A 17,148-nucleotide genomic window follows, 5' to 3' on the forward strand; every position below is an offset into this window, starting at 1 on the left:
GGCTGGAGTTGTACATGATAAAGACTTCCTTCAGTGTGAAGGCTTCTGTGTTTAACAAGCCTGGAGATTTTAGCAAAGCATTTCCCACATTCACTCCACTCACAGAGCCTTGAATCACTGGGAATTCTCCAACGTTGAAGGAGCACAGATGTTTGGCTAAATGATTTTCCACATTCGCTGTATTCTCATGCCTCTGCCTAGTGTGTGAACTCTCCAATGCTTAACGAGACGGGGCTTTTGCCTAAAGGATTTCCCACACTCCCCACACTCATAAGGCTGTTCTCCAGTGTGAATTCTGATGGGGCAGTAAAGAACTTTGGGGAAATGCTTTTCCACTTTTAGGGCATTCACAAGGCCATTCTCCAATGTGAACTCTCTTGTGACTAATGAAGGCAGTTAGCAGCAAAAGATTTCTCGCATTCACTGCACTCATAAGATGTTTCTCCAGCATGAATTCTTGGATGTTTAAGCTTGGAGATATGCCTAATTGACTTCCCATATTTGTTGCGTTCATATGGCCTTTCTCTCCTATGTGAGCTCTCCTATGTGTAATGAGGTTGGAGCTTTGGGTAAATGATTTCCCACACTCCATACACTCAAGATGCCTATCTCTGCTGTTACCTCTCTGATGTTCAATGAGGTGGGAACTGTTGTTAAATATCCCAAGATTCAAAAGTTCTTTCTCCAGTGTGAACTTTCTGATGCTGAGCCTGCAGCTTCTGCTAAAAAATTTCCCATGTTCACTGCACATAAAACATCTTTCTCTAGTGAGGACTCGCTGGTGCTGAGCAAGCGTGTGGTTGCAGCTGAAGGCGTTCACGCATTCTCCCAGTTACAACGAGTTTTTCCCCTCTGAAAGGCTGCCTTACTCTCAGTTCCACTGTTTGACATCTCTCTGGTGGGAGCGGCCCGTTGCTGGAGAAATTCAGAGCTAGCCAAGTTCTTTCCAATCACCCTAAAGATAAATGGCTTCCCTGACACATGGCATTTGCAGTTCTTCACAAATGAGGGTCTGTCCACATCGTTTCTGAAGGGCTTCTCCCCAACACACTGCCTCTGGTGCTGAGGAAGGTTTGTGCTGACACACCATTGTTTGCCACAAGCCCCACACCTGTGCAGTTTCTGCTTCTCATGTGTTCGCTGGTGCTTATCCGAGTGCAAAATGTCTCTCAATAGCAGGGCACACATTTCACAGGGGTGTGCCTTCTTGGGAGACAGGTCTGCACTGGGAGTCCTGACTTGTGACACTTTGTACAGAAATGCTCTGCTCAAAAGGAGCCTCCTCATTCTCTGCTTCATGACAACCTGAAAGAGTGAAATGTTGGTAAAGAGCATACTGACTTTGGCATGAGGGGGGGCAGCCCACAAACAAGTGTGTGTCTGACAAAGCCAGGAAGGAGCCTGTGTGATTAGTGACAGGAACAAGGAGTTGGGTTCAGGTTGAGGAGGAGGCTCTTCAACAGTACTGGGCTATAAAGACCAGAGGATGGAGTGGGGGGGGCCATGAGGTGAAAGACACAACCATGTAGTGTGTCACAAGGACAGATAGGGTGTACAAGTCCTTCCTCTACAAACAACTTTCAGCAGGACCTTGTCTGCAGGTGAATCGTGACAGAAACGTAGATAGGCATCTCCAAACCCAAGAACATAAAACGGCAGCAGAACAGCTGTTGGTCAGCAAGGTTTTAAGAATAGGCACACACCTCATAATACAAAATACAGGCCAATGCTGGAGACCGCTGCAGATGAGCAGTGAGAAAAATGGGTGAGACAGGGACTCCAGAGATGCGAGGATGAGCCACAGGACAGATTAAGATCAGAAGTGACACAGTGAAGAACCGACTAGTGGCAATGTCAAGAATGAGGAAGAAAAAGCAGAAATAGAATGTGGCCACTGGCATTCACACCAAAATACCAGCCAAACAGAACAGGTTTCTGGTATCATTTGAGCACAGGACTGACGCCATGCCCTCCCCAAACATGTTCCTGTTCAGGGTCAGGCTCCCTTTGGGTCCATTTTATTGACTCTGGATTCATATCCATCCTGTGCACAACTGAGGACTCTCTACCCACTCCCTAGATGAGCAAGAATGTGGGACCTGACAATGCAAATACCAAGGCAGAGACACAACATCTGGGCAGCTGGTGCTGACCCAAAATAACTTGGCACATCATAATCCAGAGGAAAGAAACTAAACATTATAGAGAGAACTCTGGAGGGGAATCTTGAAAGAACAGCTCATGGTTCACATCAGAGAATCACTTCATAGCACAGGCAGTTGTGAGGAAACGTCAGCTAGAAGAAGGAAGTAGACCTGGGGCACAGAGCTGCTATGGATCTGACCAAAGCCACCCAGCCAGGAAGAGGGCAAGTGAGGTGGGATACATTAGGCTGAATGCAAGCCTCCTGACCCTTGATCCTTCCATGAGAGGCTGCAGGGAAGCAGGTGTGGGACCTGCTCAAGGAGAGAGGGCAGGGCATGTAACTCAGTCCTCCCAACCACAGCACCTACCTAGGGAACAGGGGAAGGAAGCAGTGCTCATGGTCTTGAGTGAGGAGGACAGAGCTATCTCTGGGGAAAAGCAAAGCGCAGAGACTACCTCAGGGCATGGCGACTGGGTTTGGGACTTATACCACAACTTGGTAGACAGCATCCACAGTACGCTTAGCAAATTCAAACAGGACCCAATAAGACCAGACGTCTCATGGTTCCCAACAGCAGTGTCACCTCAAATTATGCTATGAAGGCCTCACTGAGTGGCTCTGTTCCTTGCCTCAGACTTAGACAAACAGAACCATGTGTAGATCCCAGAGGCCCCTGCTACTTCTCTGATGCACTTGCTGTCACCTTAGCACATACAAATTCTCTGTCCCCTTGACCTTCATTCAAAGCCCAGCTCCATTAATCCCCCTTCCCAGGGCAAGTGATTCTCACAGATGGCCAAATTTACCCCTGAGCATATTTACCAGGCTGAATGAAACTCCCCAGACCCCACCAAAGTCCTCACAAAATCTTGGTGAGTCCACAGAGTGGTGAATCAACACCAGCTCTCGCCTGAATGTCATCTTGCCTCATTACCCCTCGTCTCCATATCCATCTCAAGTCACTCTTCCCTTGGAAGCCTTGGTCAGCTGCCAGACTATGCTGTGTGATACACGAAACCTTCACAGCCACTTACGCACATTTATGAAGCCCAATACCATCACCCAGGTCCCAGGAAAGTGATCCAGTCCCCAGCCCCCACCCTCTACACCTCACCCCAATAGCTTTGCCACCACAACCTGAAATTTGCCTCTCCTAAACGTGACCCACAGCTCAATCATCATCTCATCTTGGTCCACACTGTAGCTACCACATTTTGATGTCTCTAACCAGAATCTCTCCCCAGATTTCCTGACTTGTATGTTAGCTGCTCACATGATGCTTCCATTCAGTGATGTCTGAAACATCTCAGACTCACAACATGATCAAAACAAGGCTCCTGATATCCCCAGTGAATATTACACCAACTGCCAAGGTGCTCATCTCAACTGATACAGCTTCCATCCCTACAGCTTCTAAGACCAAAAGCCCTGGGATCATCGCTGATTCCTCTGTTTCACTCCCTCACCAACCACATTAGAAAATCTGGATGCCCCTTTCAAAAACATGCAACCAGAAGACAACCACATTTCCTAAGCCACAACCCTGTCCATGAATCTTCTCTTGGACTATGGTAGTAGTGCAAGTGAGCATAAGCAAGACCACCTTCTAACACTAAATGGTCCCAGCCCCTCCCGTCTATGACTTCTAGCTGCTGTCCACATACTCTAAAAAATTCACATGCTCTGCTGATTTAAAGCCTCCACTTACGTATGTACTCCTTGATAGCTTGACAAATCAAAACTGTGTTCTATGAGTTTCTCTGCAGGAAGAGGCTGAGCACAGGCAGGAATCACACATACAAGGTGTCCGTCACAGATGACAGAATGGAACAATGTGACGCCTGGAGCCCAACATCCCTGGACCCCCTCCTCACTGCCCATTTTCCCTATATAACTGCCTCAAGCTTCTGTCATTTTTGAAGATGGTTTTTTGAGACGTTACTCTGCCATCCTCCCGATTGTGCTGGCTAAGTGAATTAAAGCTTCCTTTCCTCAATCCCTAACTTGTTGTGATTGACTGGCTCAGATGGTGGCGAGCAGACCAAGCCCATCGCTTGGTATCAATTCTGGCACCCAAAATGGGACCATAGCCCCTGCCCGTGGCTAGTCGACTTGGAGGAGGCCATTTTGGGATTTTCCCAGCAGCTGCCAGGAGGTTTTTTCTTCTTTTCTTCTTTTCCACCTGGGGAATTCCCCTGTGGCTTCCCTGCTTGTCGACTTCAGTGATCGGGAACAAAAGACTGGATCATGAGCTGATGAACTTGCGTCTGCAGCCAGGTGAGTCGTCTGGAGGGCACTCCCAGGTACTATATTCCTTTTTCCTTGCCTAGGGGCCTTGGTCAAGCCAAGGTCCATCTAGTTGTGTGCCGTTGTTTAGGGACAAAGGAAAGTACAGACTGCCTAGTATATTATAGGGAAGACTAGTCTCTGGTTTTTCTGTGGTGCACACGCCTGTATTTCTGTTCTTCTGAGTGTGTGTGTTGTTCCACTAGTCTGTGTGCCAGCTTTTCTCTGTGTCAGAATCCCACAGCATACTTCCAGTGCTGTTACACCATTTGTGGCGACGTGATTTGCGACCTTTTGTCAAGTGTCAAGGTGGAATTGTATGCCTCAATGGGGGCACTGCTGTCTGCGTGTTAACCCTTGAGAGGAAGCCATGAGAGTGAGGCCTGACCATCTTTCCAGCCCTCCAGCTTTGTCTGTCTTGTTCGGCACCTTCTTTGCTGTCATTGTGTGGAAGTTAGGCTTGGGCTTAAACTAAGCCGGACTTGAACTGTCCGCAAAATAGAAGATCTAAAAAGTTTCTGCCAGGCACTGGACCTCCTGCACTGGTGTTGGGAAATTAGATCTTTACTCTGCCTTAAACCATGACCTCTTGCCTCTTTGGCTTGTTTAGCACTGGTGGGAGAACTGTGTGCTCAGGTGGACTGGGATTTTGCTGTGTGCCAGATGTTATCCATGGGCACCACTCCATCCTCCCCGCTACCCCCCAAAAACCCTGCTAGGGTGCATGCTGGCCAATTAGGCTGATTTCAGTTATGAGTTCATGACAAAAAAAAGGATGCTGTTTTGCTATAATGCAGCCTGGCCCCAATATACATTACGTTCAGGAGAAAAGCCCCCAAACACGGCGCTTAATTACGATACCATCTCAGAGCTAGAACTGTTCTGCAAGAATGAAGAAAAGGAAGATAAAACCCCCTATGTTCAAGCCTTTATGCTGCTCTATCTAGATCAGAGAAGGGGGGACAATGGACAGAGGAGTCCTCCAGCTCCTCCTCCTCCCGCTTTTCCCAGGCCCACGGCTCGCCCAAGGGCAAATGCCTGAGGCATTACCAGGTCTAAGAGAAGGACTTTCTCCTCCTCAACACAGCAAAGGACACAATTCAGTCAGGGGGTTCTTCCCAGAGTGGGGCAATTTCCACCGTGACAACATCCGATAGGCATAAGTGGACAAGGGCAACTGGCTGGCTTTGTTTAGACGCACTCTCCTTTCTCTACCTCGGATCTCTTTAATTGGAAAAATTTTATATGCCTGAATGCCCTGTTCTCGCGGGATGGAAGCTTCTATGTAAACTGAATGCTCAAGTGACTTTTGCTCCAGGCCAGCTAGAGATACAAGTGTCACCGGAACAAGCATCCTTACGGTTCCAGATGGCCCTCCTAGGTGTTCAAACAACACCACCGGACCCACTGCCACTGGAGATTCTCAAGGAGGTAAGACCAGACATGTAGGCAGATGGGAAGCCTGGGAAAGCAAAGACTGTCTAGCCAATACATATAGCCTGAAACAATATCTGCTAAAACAGGAGGCTCAGAAGGGCATTCAGCCAGTGCTACAGAAATTCCTGGCAGCAGGATTAATCAGACTTTGCCAGTTGCCATCTAAGACCCCATTCTCCTGCTCAAAAAAACCAATTCAGAGACACAGGAGTTTGTTCAGGACCTTTGTGCCATACATGAGGCAGTTCAGGACCTGTACCCTGTGGTCCCCAGCCCTTATACCTTGCTAAAGCAAGCGAATATGGCTGGTTTTCAGTTTTGGACTTAAAGGATGCATTCTTCTGCATACTGCTCGCTGAAGAATCTCAACAATTCTTTGGCTTTGAATGGCATGACCCAGTCACTCAGGCCACTCAATAATATTGTTGGACAGTGCTTCCTTTGGGCTCCAAAAACTCCCCTACGGTATTTGGGGATGCCCTAGCTAAAGACCTGAGCCACTTACAATTAAGAAGGGTTGCTGGGGGCTGGCCCAGTGGTGTAGTGGTTAAGTTCACGTGCTCTGCTTCAGTGGCCTGGGGGTCACAGGTTCGGATCCCAGGCATGGACCTAGTGCCCCTTGTCAAGCCACACTGTGGCAGCATCCCACATAAAACAGAGGAAGATTGGCTCAGCTGTTAGCTCAGCGGCAATCTTCCTCAAGCAAAAAGAAGAAGACTGGCAACAGATCTTACCTCAGGGCCCATCTTCCTCTCTCTCTCACACACACACACACACACACACACAAAAGAATTAAAAAATAAAGAGGAAAAAAAAAACAGAATTACTGTTACAGTATGTGGATGACTTGCTGACAACGAGCCCCACTTAGGAGCAGTGTCTGGCCAACACAATAAAGACCTTGAATCATTTGGCTGAATGTGGTTACAAGGCCTCACAAAAGAAAGCACAAAAAGTTACATACTTATGGTTTACATTATCAAAAGGCCAGAGGGAACTGCTGCCAAACCAAAAAGAGGCTTTAACATGCCTGAGCCCTGCCACTACTGGGCAAGAGCTCCGAGGCTTCTTGGCCATGGCTGGTTTCTGTCAGATCTGGATTCCTTACTGTGGACTCACAGGAAATCCCTTTATGAAGCTCTAAAAGGGCTAGGCTGGGAGGCACTAGAATGGACAAAAGAGTGTCAGGTGGCCTTCAATACCATCAGGACAAAGTTAATTTCAGTCCCAGCCTTGGGGCTTCCTAACTTGGACAAACCTTTCAGCCCATATGTACATGAACGGCAGGAAATAAGCTTGGGGGTTTTAACTCAAAACTGGGAATGACCCCCTAGCCAGAGGCTTATTTTTCGAAGCAACTGGATCAGACTGTCAAGGGCTGGCCCCCCTGCATCAGGACAATGGCTACTACCTGCAACATCCCGCAGAAAGCTAAAAACATACCCTGGGCCAACCCACCACAGTGTATGTGTCACATCAAGTACTCACATTATTAGAACAAAAAGGAGATATTGGCTTACATCAGGTAGGATGGGCAAATACCAGGCCATCCTTTTGGACAATCCAAATGCACAGATGCAAGTATCATCCTCCCTAAACCCAGCCACCTTGCTCCCTAAAAGACATCAGAAGCCTTAGAACATGACTGCTTACAAGTTATTGAGAGTGTATTCTAGCTGAACTGATTTGTTGAACTGTCTGTTGGAAGAACCAGACTTGGAACTCTTCATAGACGGCAGCAGCTTCATGGATCAAGGTAAGGGAGGAGCAGGATACGTGGTCATAACTTTACAAGAGACTTTAGAGGCTAAAGCCCTACTCCCAGGGACATCTGCTCAAAGGCAGAAATCATTGCCCTCACTGGGGCTTTACATCTAGCTCAAGGCAAGAGAGTAAACATATAGAGATTCCCGTTATGCCTTTGCCGTAGTTCATGCTCATGGAACAATCTGGAAAGAAAGGGGACTGTTAATAGCAGGAAAAACGGAAATCAGACATGGCCCTAAAATCTTAAAACTGCTTGGTGCTATTTTTTACCCATCCTCTTTTTTTTTAATGTATGCTTTTTTTTGATGAGGAAGATTGGCCCTGAGCTAACATCTGTTGCCAATCTTCCTCATTTTGTTTTTTCTCTCCAAAGCCCCAGTACATAATTGTATATCCTAGTTGTAGGTCATTCTAGTTCTTCTACGTGGGATGCCGCCAAAGCATGGCCTGATAAGTGGTGTGTAGGTCCATGCCCAGGATCTGAACCAATGAACCCCGGGCCGCCAAAGCAGAGCACATGAACTTAACCACTAGGCCACGGGGCAGGCTCCTGCTTGGTGCAGTTAATGAACCTGTTAAGGTAGCTATCATGCCTTGCCCTGGCCACCAGAGGGAAAATTCAGTGGGTCCAGAAGTACATCATAGGGCCCCACCTACAAAAGACTATACAACAGGTGACTACAAACTGCATGATCTGTGCAAAGAACAACCCCAAGACTGCTTCTGGTCTCACACATGTGGGCATCCAACCTAAAAAAACTGGCATACTGAAGACTGGCAAACAGACTTCACCCAGATGCCCTGGGCAGCTGGGAATTTTCAGTTTTTGTTAGTGTTTGTGAGCACCTTCAGTGAGTGGGTAGAAGCCTTTCCCACTGGGACTGAGAAAGCACCAGAAGTCACTTGCATGTTGCCACAAGAAATCATCCCTAGGTTTGGTCTGCCTAAAACCTTACAGAATGATAACAGATCACCTTTTGTCTTCCAAATAACCCAACAAGTGTTCCAAAGCTTAAACATCTGATGGATACTACACTCAGCTTGGGGACCTCAATCAACTGGAAAGATGGAGAAAACAAACCACACCTTAAAGAAGACCACTGCCAAAATCTGTCAGGAAACACGACTAAGTTGTGATAAGGCGCTGCCCCTTACCCTGCTATGGGTTACAGCAGCTCCCCGAAGAGGACTTAAATTGAGTCCTTTCGAAATTCTATATAAGAGACCCTTTCAAGCATCGTCCCATGGGACTGAATCTCTGGACGTTTTAAGGAATGTCATGATTGCTAATTATGTTAAGTCATTAAGTTCTATATTAACTTCCGTCATTGAGTTTGCTTCTCATAGGCTTACATATCCATCTGACATCCCTCTACACGCCGTCCTACCTGGTGATCACACTTTGCTAAAAACTCGGAGAGACCAGGGACCTAAAAAGCAGTTGTCACCCAAACGGATGGGCCCTTTTGAGATTCTTTTCACCACTCACTCATCCACAAAACTTACAGGTGTGAGATCCTGCATACATTACTACCAGACCAAGGCAACCCCAAAAATCACAGTAAAGAATCCCACCTGTATGGAGGGGAAAGTGCATGACAGAACCCCCTGGAGAGCTAAAATATGTCTTTAAAAGAAAACTTTTACTTCTTCTATCTAACTCTTCTTCTAACAGTTCTGTTTATTGGGTTATTAATCTTTCTCCTTCTTAAGTTGGGTATTAAATGCCTATCTGCCATAAGCTCCTAACTGATCAAGTCAACATGACAGCTCCCCTTAAGAGACCCCTCCGACGAATCCAAAAGGAAAGCAACTCTTTTCCATGCTCTGGTCCACCTGTGACGTCCTGACTCAGCAGCAAGTAGCTAGAGAAATTATGACTCCCTGTCTCCCCCTTGATTGTAAGATTATGGGTTACTACTCACAGGGGGGAAACTGCAAGTGAGCATAAGTGAGGCCATCTTGTTACGCTAAATGGCCCAGCCCCTCCTGTGTACTACTAGCTACTCTGCACGTACTCCAAAACACTCACATGCTCTCCTGATTTATAGCCTCCATTTACGCATGTACTCCCTGACAGCTTAATAAATTCTGTGAGTTTCTCTCCAGGAACAGGCTGATCACAAGCAGGAAACAAACCTACAAGGTATCCATCACAGCGGACAGAAGAATGGAACAATCAAAGACACTGAGGTCGGTCAGCCTGAAGGAAACTCCCTCCTCACTGCCCATTTTCCCTGTATAACTGCCTCAAGATTCTATAGTCCTTGAAGAGGTTTTTTTGAGACATTAGTCTGCCATCTTCCTGATTATGCCAGCTAATCGAATTAAAATGTCCTTTCTCGGGGCCGGGCCAGTGGCGTAGTGGTTAACTTTGAGTGCTCTGCTTCAGCAGCCTGGGGTTCACAGGTTCATATCCCAGGTGGAGACCTACACACCACTCATCAAGCCACGCTGTGGCAGCATCCCACAAAAAATGGAGGAAGACTGGCACAGATCTTAGCTCAGCAATAACCTTCCTCAAGCAAAAAGAGGAGGATTGCCAACAGACGTTAGCTCAGGGCCAATCTTCCTCACCAACCAACAAAACAAAACTTCCTTTCTTGACCCCTAACTCCCTGAGATTAATTGGCTCAGATTGCGGCGAGCAGAGTGAGCCCACTGCTGGGTATCAGGAGCCTCCATATTGATCATCCTTCTTCCTCTCACAAGCCCACACTCTTGATTGCCACTCTGAAGTCAGATGAACCCAGTTAACACCTGGGTAACACCACTTCCCTCCTGTGATCCAAACCTCTAGTTACCTCCAGAATACATAACACTGGCTCAACACAAGATTGACATAAGGGAAGCCATACTGTAGAAGAGACCATACTGTAACTTTGAATGACCTCTGACTGATTAACTTGGCTGGACACGCACCTCCAGGAGATCCACCTGCTCTGCAGATTTTATGACCCCTGCTTGTGCATGTACCGCCCAGCTGCAATAAGACAATAACTTTGTTCTTTTGAGTTCCTTAGGAATGTGATGACCCCAGAACACAGAGTCTATGCTGATAGCCATCATCAATGAAAACTGAAGGATCTGGTGTGGAGACTCCTGGGTCAACATTCCTACTCCCTCTCCTATAACCCACTGGCCTATATAACTGCTTCAAGATTCTGTGTTCCCTTATGATGGTTCTTTCAGACAACAGTCAGCCATCTTCCCTCTTGCTAGCAAGCTGTAATAAAATCCCCTCTCTCTGCCACCATCTTGTCTCACAGGGAGCAGGTCGTGCCCTTTGTGCAGTAACATACACACCCAACATAAACACCCAACCCAGTCATTCCTCTCCTGATTCCTATCCACCTATTTCTTTGCACCTGAAAGAAAGGAGACCTTTGGCTCCAGAACGTTCCTGAGCTCAGTTGTACTTTTGGGCATTTGCACATCCTGTTACCAGCTCTTAGGTTAACTTCCACAGGTGTTTACAATGGCGGCTACATGAGAGAATAGCTGCATATAACCCCAGGCATGGACTTGGGGCCATAGCTCACGGATTCTTCAGAGTCCCTAGACTCAAGGATGGGGGACAAGGTATGAAGAGTCTCAGAACACCATAATCCAGGGAACATGGGAGTGGGGATCGGGGCCACTGGAACACCCTCCAGGTCCCTGTGTGGGTTCCATAGGCACTTCCGCAGCCAAGGGAAGCTGCGAGGAGGAGCAGGCCCGAGAGGAACGGGAGCCACAGGGGGTTGATGGGCTCAGGCCTCCCTGTACCCTTCCCTGGTCCTGGGGCCAGGTGACCTCAGGCTGACTGTCTAACCTCCGGGCCTCAGTCCTCAGAGCTGCCTCGGACCAGCTCTGCGCCCTCGGACCAGGACTCCGCTCCCTGCGCCTCCCCGGCGTCCTCACCCCTTCCCGTCTGTTCTCTCCGAGCACTTCCTGGAGAACTTTTGAAACCCCAACACGCACCGCGTCCCTCTCCGTTCACAGCCCTCCCGGCTGAAGCCCCTCGGACTGAAGGAGCAGCTCCTCCCCTGCCAGTCCAGGCGGGACCACTTCTCACACCGTTCCCTGCGGACACAACGCGGACCCAGGACCCCCGCCCGCAGCCACAGGCCCCACGAGCGCCTCCCCGGCCCGGCCCCGGGGCCTGGGCTGCAGGCCCGGGAGCAGCGCCCGCCCGAGGGCTGGAGCTCGGGCTGCGCTGCGGGCGGGTCGGGCCGGAGCCGAGCGCTCACCTGAGCCGGCTCCCTCCGCGCGGCCGCCGCCATCGGCCTCGGGGGCGGAGCGGGGCCGGGAGCGGCGGGAGACGAGGCGCCGGGCGCGGCGCTCCCTGGCCCGGGCCTGGCGCGGGGCCCCGGGCGGCGTCGCCGAGCCTCAGAGCCGCCTGGGCCGCGGGGACGGCGCCACCTCCCGCGCCTCCTCGCCCGTCCCCACAGCACCAAGCCGGCGCCCCAGAACCGGAACACAACGTTAACTACCAAAATGACCGCCTTGAGGAGGAAGTCGGAAGTCCCGCCCCCACCCTCGTGTCACTAGGAAACGTCTTTTCTTCTGAGCCTTCATTGGCTCAAGAAGCCGTCTGTCGTCGCAGAGCATCTGGGTAATGTAGTTCCCACGTTCCAAACTGGCGATGAGAAGGTTCCCCAAGAGGGCTCCAGGAGGAAGGGGCCAGAGCCACAGCTAGGGGCCTTGGGAAGTGAGGATTCTCTTTCCAGGGCAGAGGAGGGGCTCACCCCTTCTTAAAGGGGCCGTATGCGCATTTCTGGGGACTGCTGTTCTGTAACTGATCACCCAGGCATTCTGGCCGTGAATTAGGATGAACAATCTTTCCCAAGATTCCATGGGCAGCAATGCAGATTTGTCCAAAACTCACGCGCCATTTTCTGCTCTCAGAGGCACACAAAGTTTGGGACTCCACAAAAGTCGCCATGCCTGCAGAGCCCAAATCTGTTTATAAACCACCCCACGCAGTGAACAGAACCCCTAAGAAAAACAGGACTTAGTAAAAACTTTCTTATCCTACCACCTAGATCAGCGTGTGGTAGGTAGTTCTCGGGTTGGTGACTTGGGAGGTGGGAAAGCTCATCACAAGTATCACACGAGACCAACATGTCCCTGAAAAGGTAGTCCTTCTTGGCAAGGGGACAGTACAACTCATTAGGTATCCTCTAGGTCAGAACTGAGGGATGTCCATGCCCTAGTTAGTCAGAGGGAAGGGAATGCGGACCCCCTAAGAGCTCAGGCTACTCCTAATTTGCTCCAATACCTGCGAGAACAGAGGTTGGCTTCCCTGAGCACATTGGGGTGGTGACTGATGCACACTGTGTGGACCTGCCTGGTGGGAGGGGTGCAACAGCTTCAACAACAGAAACTGGTAATGACATAAATCTGGGAAGGGCCCTGGGCAGGGCAGAAAGTGCAACACAGCCACACATGCTTCTCACATAAATTAGACTTATGGGAATCTCCCCTGGATGTGTGGAAGTTTGATGCATGAGATTCAAAGACTGATGGCTAGTCATAGAGGCTTTGCTCCACTTTGGTTATATTGAAGAAAGTAATTGCACATTCCCTATACAACTAAGATCTTTCTCCAGTGTGATGTGTCCAACAATATTTCAGGATGAAGCTATAGCTAAAAGACTTCCCACTGTGGAAATTAATAAAAGAAACCTTAACAAAATTGGAGCCAGGAAGTCCCGTAGGGGGAGATCTCAGACTCTATCACCCATGGTCCATTACACCAAGCTGGAAGAGACACGCTCTTGCATCTTTGACTGGAAGTAAAACTACTTTACTGCTGAAGGAAGATTCTCTTCACACCCAGAAACAGCCCAGCCAATGAGAAATAATGCAGCTCAGTGAAGCCCTTGCTGCTCTGAACTATGACTTTCTTCCCATGCACTATCCTTTAGACCTGCCCCTCCCTACGCCCCCTTTTTCTCAATAACAGGAGCTCCCTTTCTTTGTTTTCTGGATTTACCTCTGGTTTGCCACAGCATGCACACCCCAAATTGCAATTCTTTTGGCTATTCCTGAATTAACTCATTTTGAGGGTAAGATAATAGGTGAATTTGCTTTTTAAGTTGGTAAGAAATTGCACATTCTCTACACAACCAAGGTCTTTCTCCAGTGTGAAGTCTCCAATGATCATTGAGGGTGGAGCTACAGCTAAAAGATTTCCCATATTCACTACACTCATAAGACCTTTCTCCAGTTTGGACATCCTGATCCTGAAAAAGTGTATGTTTGCAGCTGATGGCTTTCTGGCATGCTCCTGGTTGCAATACCAGTTTCTTCCAACTGCATATTCAGTGGTTTTGTTTGACTTTTCCCCAGTATGAGTGGCCTGCTTATGAAGATAGCTCGAGGTGGCGAGGAAGTCCTTCCCAGCCTCCACACAGGTAAAGGGCTTCCTGGACACAGGGAATTTGCAGCTCTTCACAAATGAGGCCTTGTCCATGTTGCTTCTGAAGTTTTTCACCAATGTGCTGCTCCTGGTGACACTGAAGGTTCGCACTGAAATAAAATTGTTTGGTACATGCCACTCTCGTACGTACTTTCTGCCCATGATATTTTCCTTAGTGCTCAGCCAAGTGTAAAATGTGATTAGATGGGGACACACGTCTCAGAGGGATGGATGTTTGGATGAAGGGACCTGCCTTGGGAGTCCTGACCTTTTACAGAAACATAGTTCAGAAGGTACCTCTTTGTTCTCTGCTCTGCGCCTACAACCTGAAAGCAAAGAAGTGACAGTGAAGTACGTGTTGATGTTGTTGGGAGGAATGAGTCTACACTGATTCATTGAATTACATCCAACTGAATTATTCCATTGAATTACATCAAAGAATGAGTCTATAGGATGTTTTTCCAGAACTGTGAGTGGGGGTCTGGTTGTGCATTACTGGGCCCTTAAGGTCACAAAATGGTAGAGTCCTCACCACAGGAAAGGCACAAGGACAGGGTGTGGCACAGGGAGACAAGACAGATCTGTAACTCCCTCCTCCACCAAAGGCTTTCAAAGGAACTTGTGTGCTGGTGACATGTAAGGCTGTGCAGAGTCCTGTCAAAGCCCAGGAAAACTCAATTGCAACAAAATAGGAGGAGTTCAAGGTCAATGTAAGGATCTGTTCACACCTCACGGCACAACATCTGTGGGCCAGTGTTGGAGAGCACTGCAGAAGGAGTGGTGAGAGAAATGGGTCCAGAGAGGTGGATTATCCCTGGGATGAAGTCACACAGGAAATGACGAGTAGTAGAATTGACAAGTTGGCAAAGTGTCAATATGGGGAAGGAAAGGTAGAAAGCGGGTGTGGCCACTGGCAGTGGCGCCAAAACTCTGGTTGAACAGGACAGGCTCCTGCTATGATGTGAACATGAGCCTGATGGCACACCCTCCCCAGCTACCACTCACCAGGGCCAGGGCCCTTCTGAGCTGACCCTGCCATGGCTGGAGTCATGTCCATACTGAGAAGCACAGAGGACTCTTCCCCCTAGGCTCTTGTTGGGCAACTATTTAGAATGTGGAGGATATAAGTATTGAAGGAAAAACCAAACAGGTGAGTGGCCAACACTGGCCCAGAGCAGCTCAGCACACAATAGATCACAGGAAAGAGGTCTAAACGCTACAAAGAGAACTACACAGGAGGTCTTGAAGAACAGCTCATGGTCCAGGGAAGTAATGACCATGAGAATGTGGGTAATTTCTGGCACAAACCAGCACAAGGAAATGTCAGCTAAAAGAAGGGACAAACCTAGGGTACAGAGGTGCCATGGATCTGGACACAGTCACTGGCCAGGGAGAGGCAAGCAAGCTAGGCTCCATTAGGCTCACTGTAAACTTCTGATCCAGAATCTTTCCCTGTGGGGCTTCAGGGCAGCTGAGGTTGGGCTGCAGGGGAGGGGAGAGGTCAGTGCAAGCAACTCAGCCCTATCAACCCCAGCACCTGCCCAGGGAAATGGGGAAGGAAGTGGTGCCCAGGGTCCTGATGTGAGAAGGACAGAGCACCCCCCAGGGAAAGCAGGGCAGGGAGAGGGGAGATGCAAAGAGTAGACCAGGTCACTGGGGAGGGTGTGAATGCCTTGCCCCATGAGGATACAGGGATATAGGTGACAAATTCTTCAGAACCACCTCGTGGTACAGGGGTCTCTGAACCTCATCAAGGTACCCCACTCCTCCCAGAAATGCACAAGCGTGTCCTCATATGTCATAGCACCTGACATGATCGGGACAGATGAGATGAGGATCAGCATCTCTGAGGACCCACGTCCATATTCACCTTCCTCTAGAGCTCAGCATCTCAGAGGAGATGCCAGTCGTTGGTGCCACTGATGCCCACGCTCTCCTCATGGTCCCATGAACATGCTGCTCAGTCCTCAGCAACAAGAGGCAGGGGGGCAGATAGCTAGGGAGGAGATGGCTGATTAATGTCCAAAAGAACCATTTTACAGAAAAAAGACTACAGGCTGGTTATATAGGGGGCTGGTCTCTGCACTGGGGAGGCATCTGGTCTTAGTTCCTGATAGTCTTTTGTTTTATAGGATATGCATCAGAGACCAGAGCAACACCCTATACCCTGATCTTTCAGTTGTCATTGATGATGACTATCAGCATAGACTCTCTGCCCAGGGGTCATCACATCCCTAAGGAACTCAAAGGGACAAAGTTATCAATTTATAGTAGCTGGGAGGGGCCATAAAATCTAAAGAGCATGATTCAGTTAGTTAATCAGTGATCATTCAAAGTTACAATATTGTTTCTTTTTTACAATATGGCTTCCTTGATGTCAACTTTGTGTTGAATAGGTATCATTTCCTCCCTTTTGTTGTTCATTCCTCAATCTTGAGGGACATCCTGTTGACGAGGGCCATAGTTTGTTCCATCTCATTGAACCAGTCTCTTAGTAAGATGGTGATGCAGGTGGGCTCCCAAAGTTAGGACTATATTGTGTAAGCAAGTAAACCACATATTTAACAAGACAGAAAGAAAAGCAACGTTAATGGTGGGAGCAAATTAAAAACCTGTTTCTGAGCCCGGGGGCAGCCAGTCAAAAAGATTTCTAGGTGTCAGAGTTGAAGCATCTTTTGCAGTTTGAAATGTCTCTGATGGTGTCATTAGGCATTCAGGTATCTTTCTGAGTGGCTTACACAGCAACAGACATGAATCTCTCTTCAGTTTATATCAAGTCCTCCAGCTTCAGTATGCAAGGCTTCAGGAAAAGGGCAGGTTCATTTCTCAATGATTCCAAATGAAAATCATGAACAAAATTGAAAACACTAGTTTGAAAATTGGTAGCCAGATATTTCAGGAGACTAGAAGAATTCAGGATCCAGTCCAGTTAAAAGATATAACAAAAACTTCAAAGATAACAGAACTAGAATCTAATATCCATGAATGTGTACTATACTTTCTACTGAAACATAATTTTTCTCTCTAAAATCACTCTCATTTTTTATAAAAGATAGCCAAATTAAGACTAACAGGTTTGCAGAATAAGTCTAGTTTCAATAAAACT

The 17,148-nt window shown here is 48.3% G+C and overlaps 1 protein-coding gene across 1 annotated transcript in view; it reads right to left on the reverse strand.

Moving 5' to 3' along the window:
• LOC100062486 (zinc finger protein 256) overlaps window positions 1-12,130 on the reverse strand; it is a 58,855-nt gene extending 46,725 nt beyond the window's left edge. The window contains 1 exon segment of the mRNA XM_070225044.1: window positions 11,869-12,130. The gene's annotated coding sequence lies outside the window, so the exon portion shown is untranslated.
• Between the last annotated feature and the right edge of the window lie 5,018 nt (window positions 12,131-17,148).

This window comes from Equus caballus, chromosome 10 (genome assembly GCF_041296265.1).
Source record: "Equus caballus isolate H_3958 breed thoroughbred chromosome 10, TB-T2T, whole genome shotgun sequence".
NCBI classification, from domain to species: Eukaryota; Metazoa; Chordata; class Mammalia; order Perissodactyla; family Equidae; genus Equus; species Equus caballus.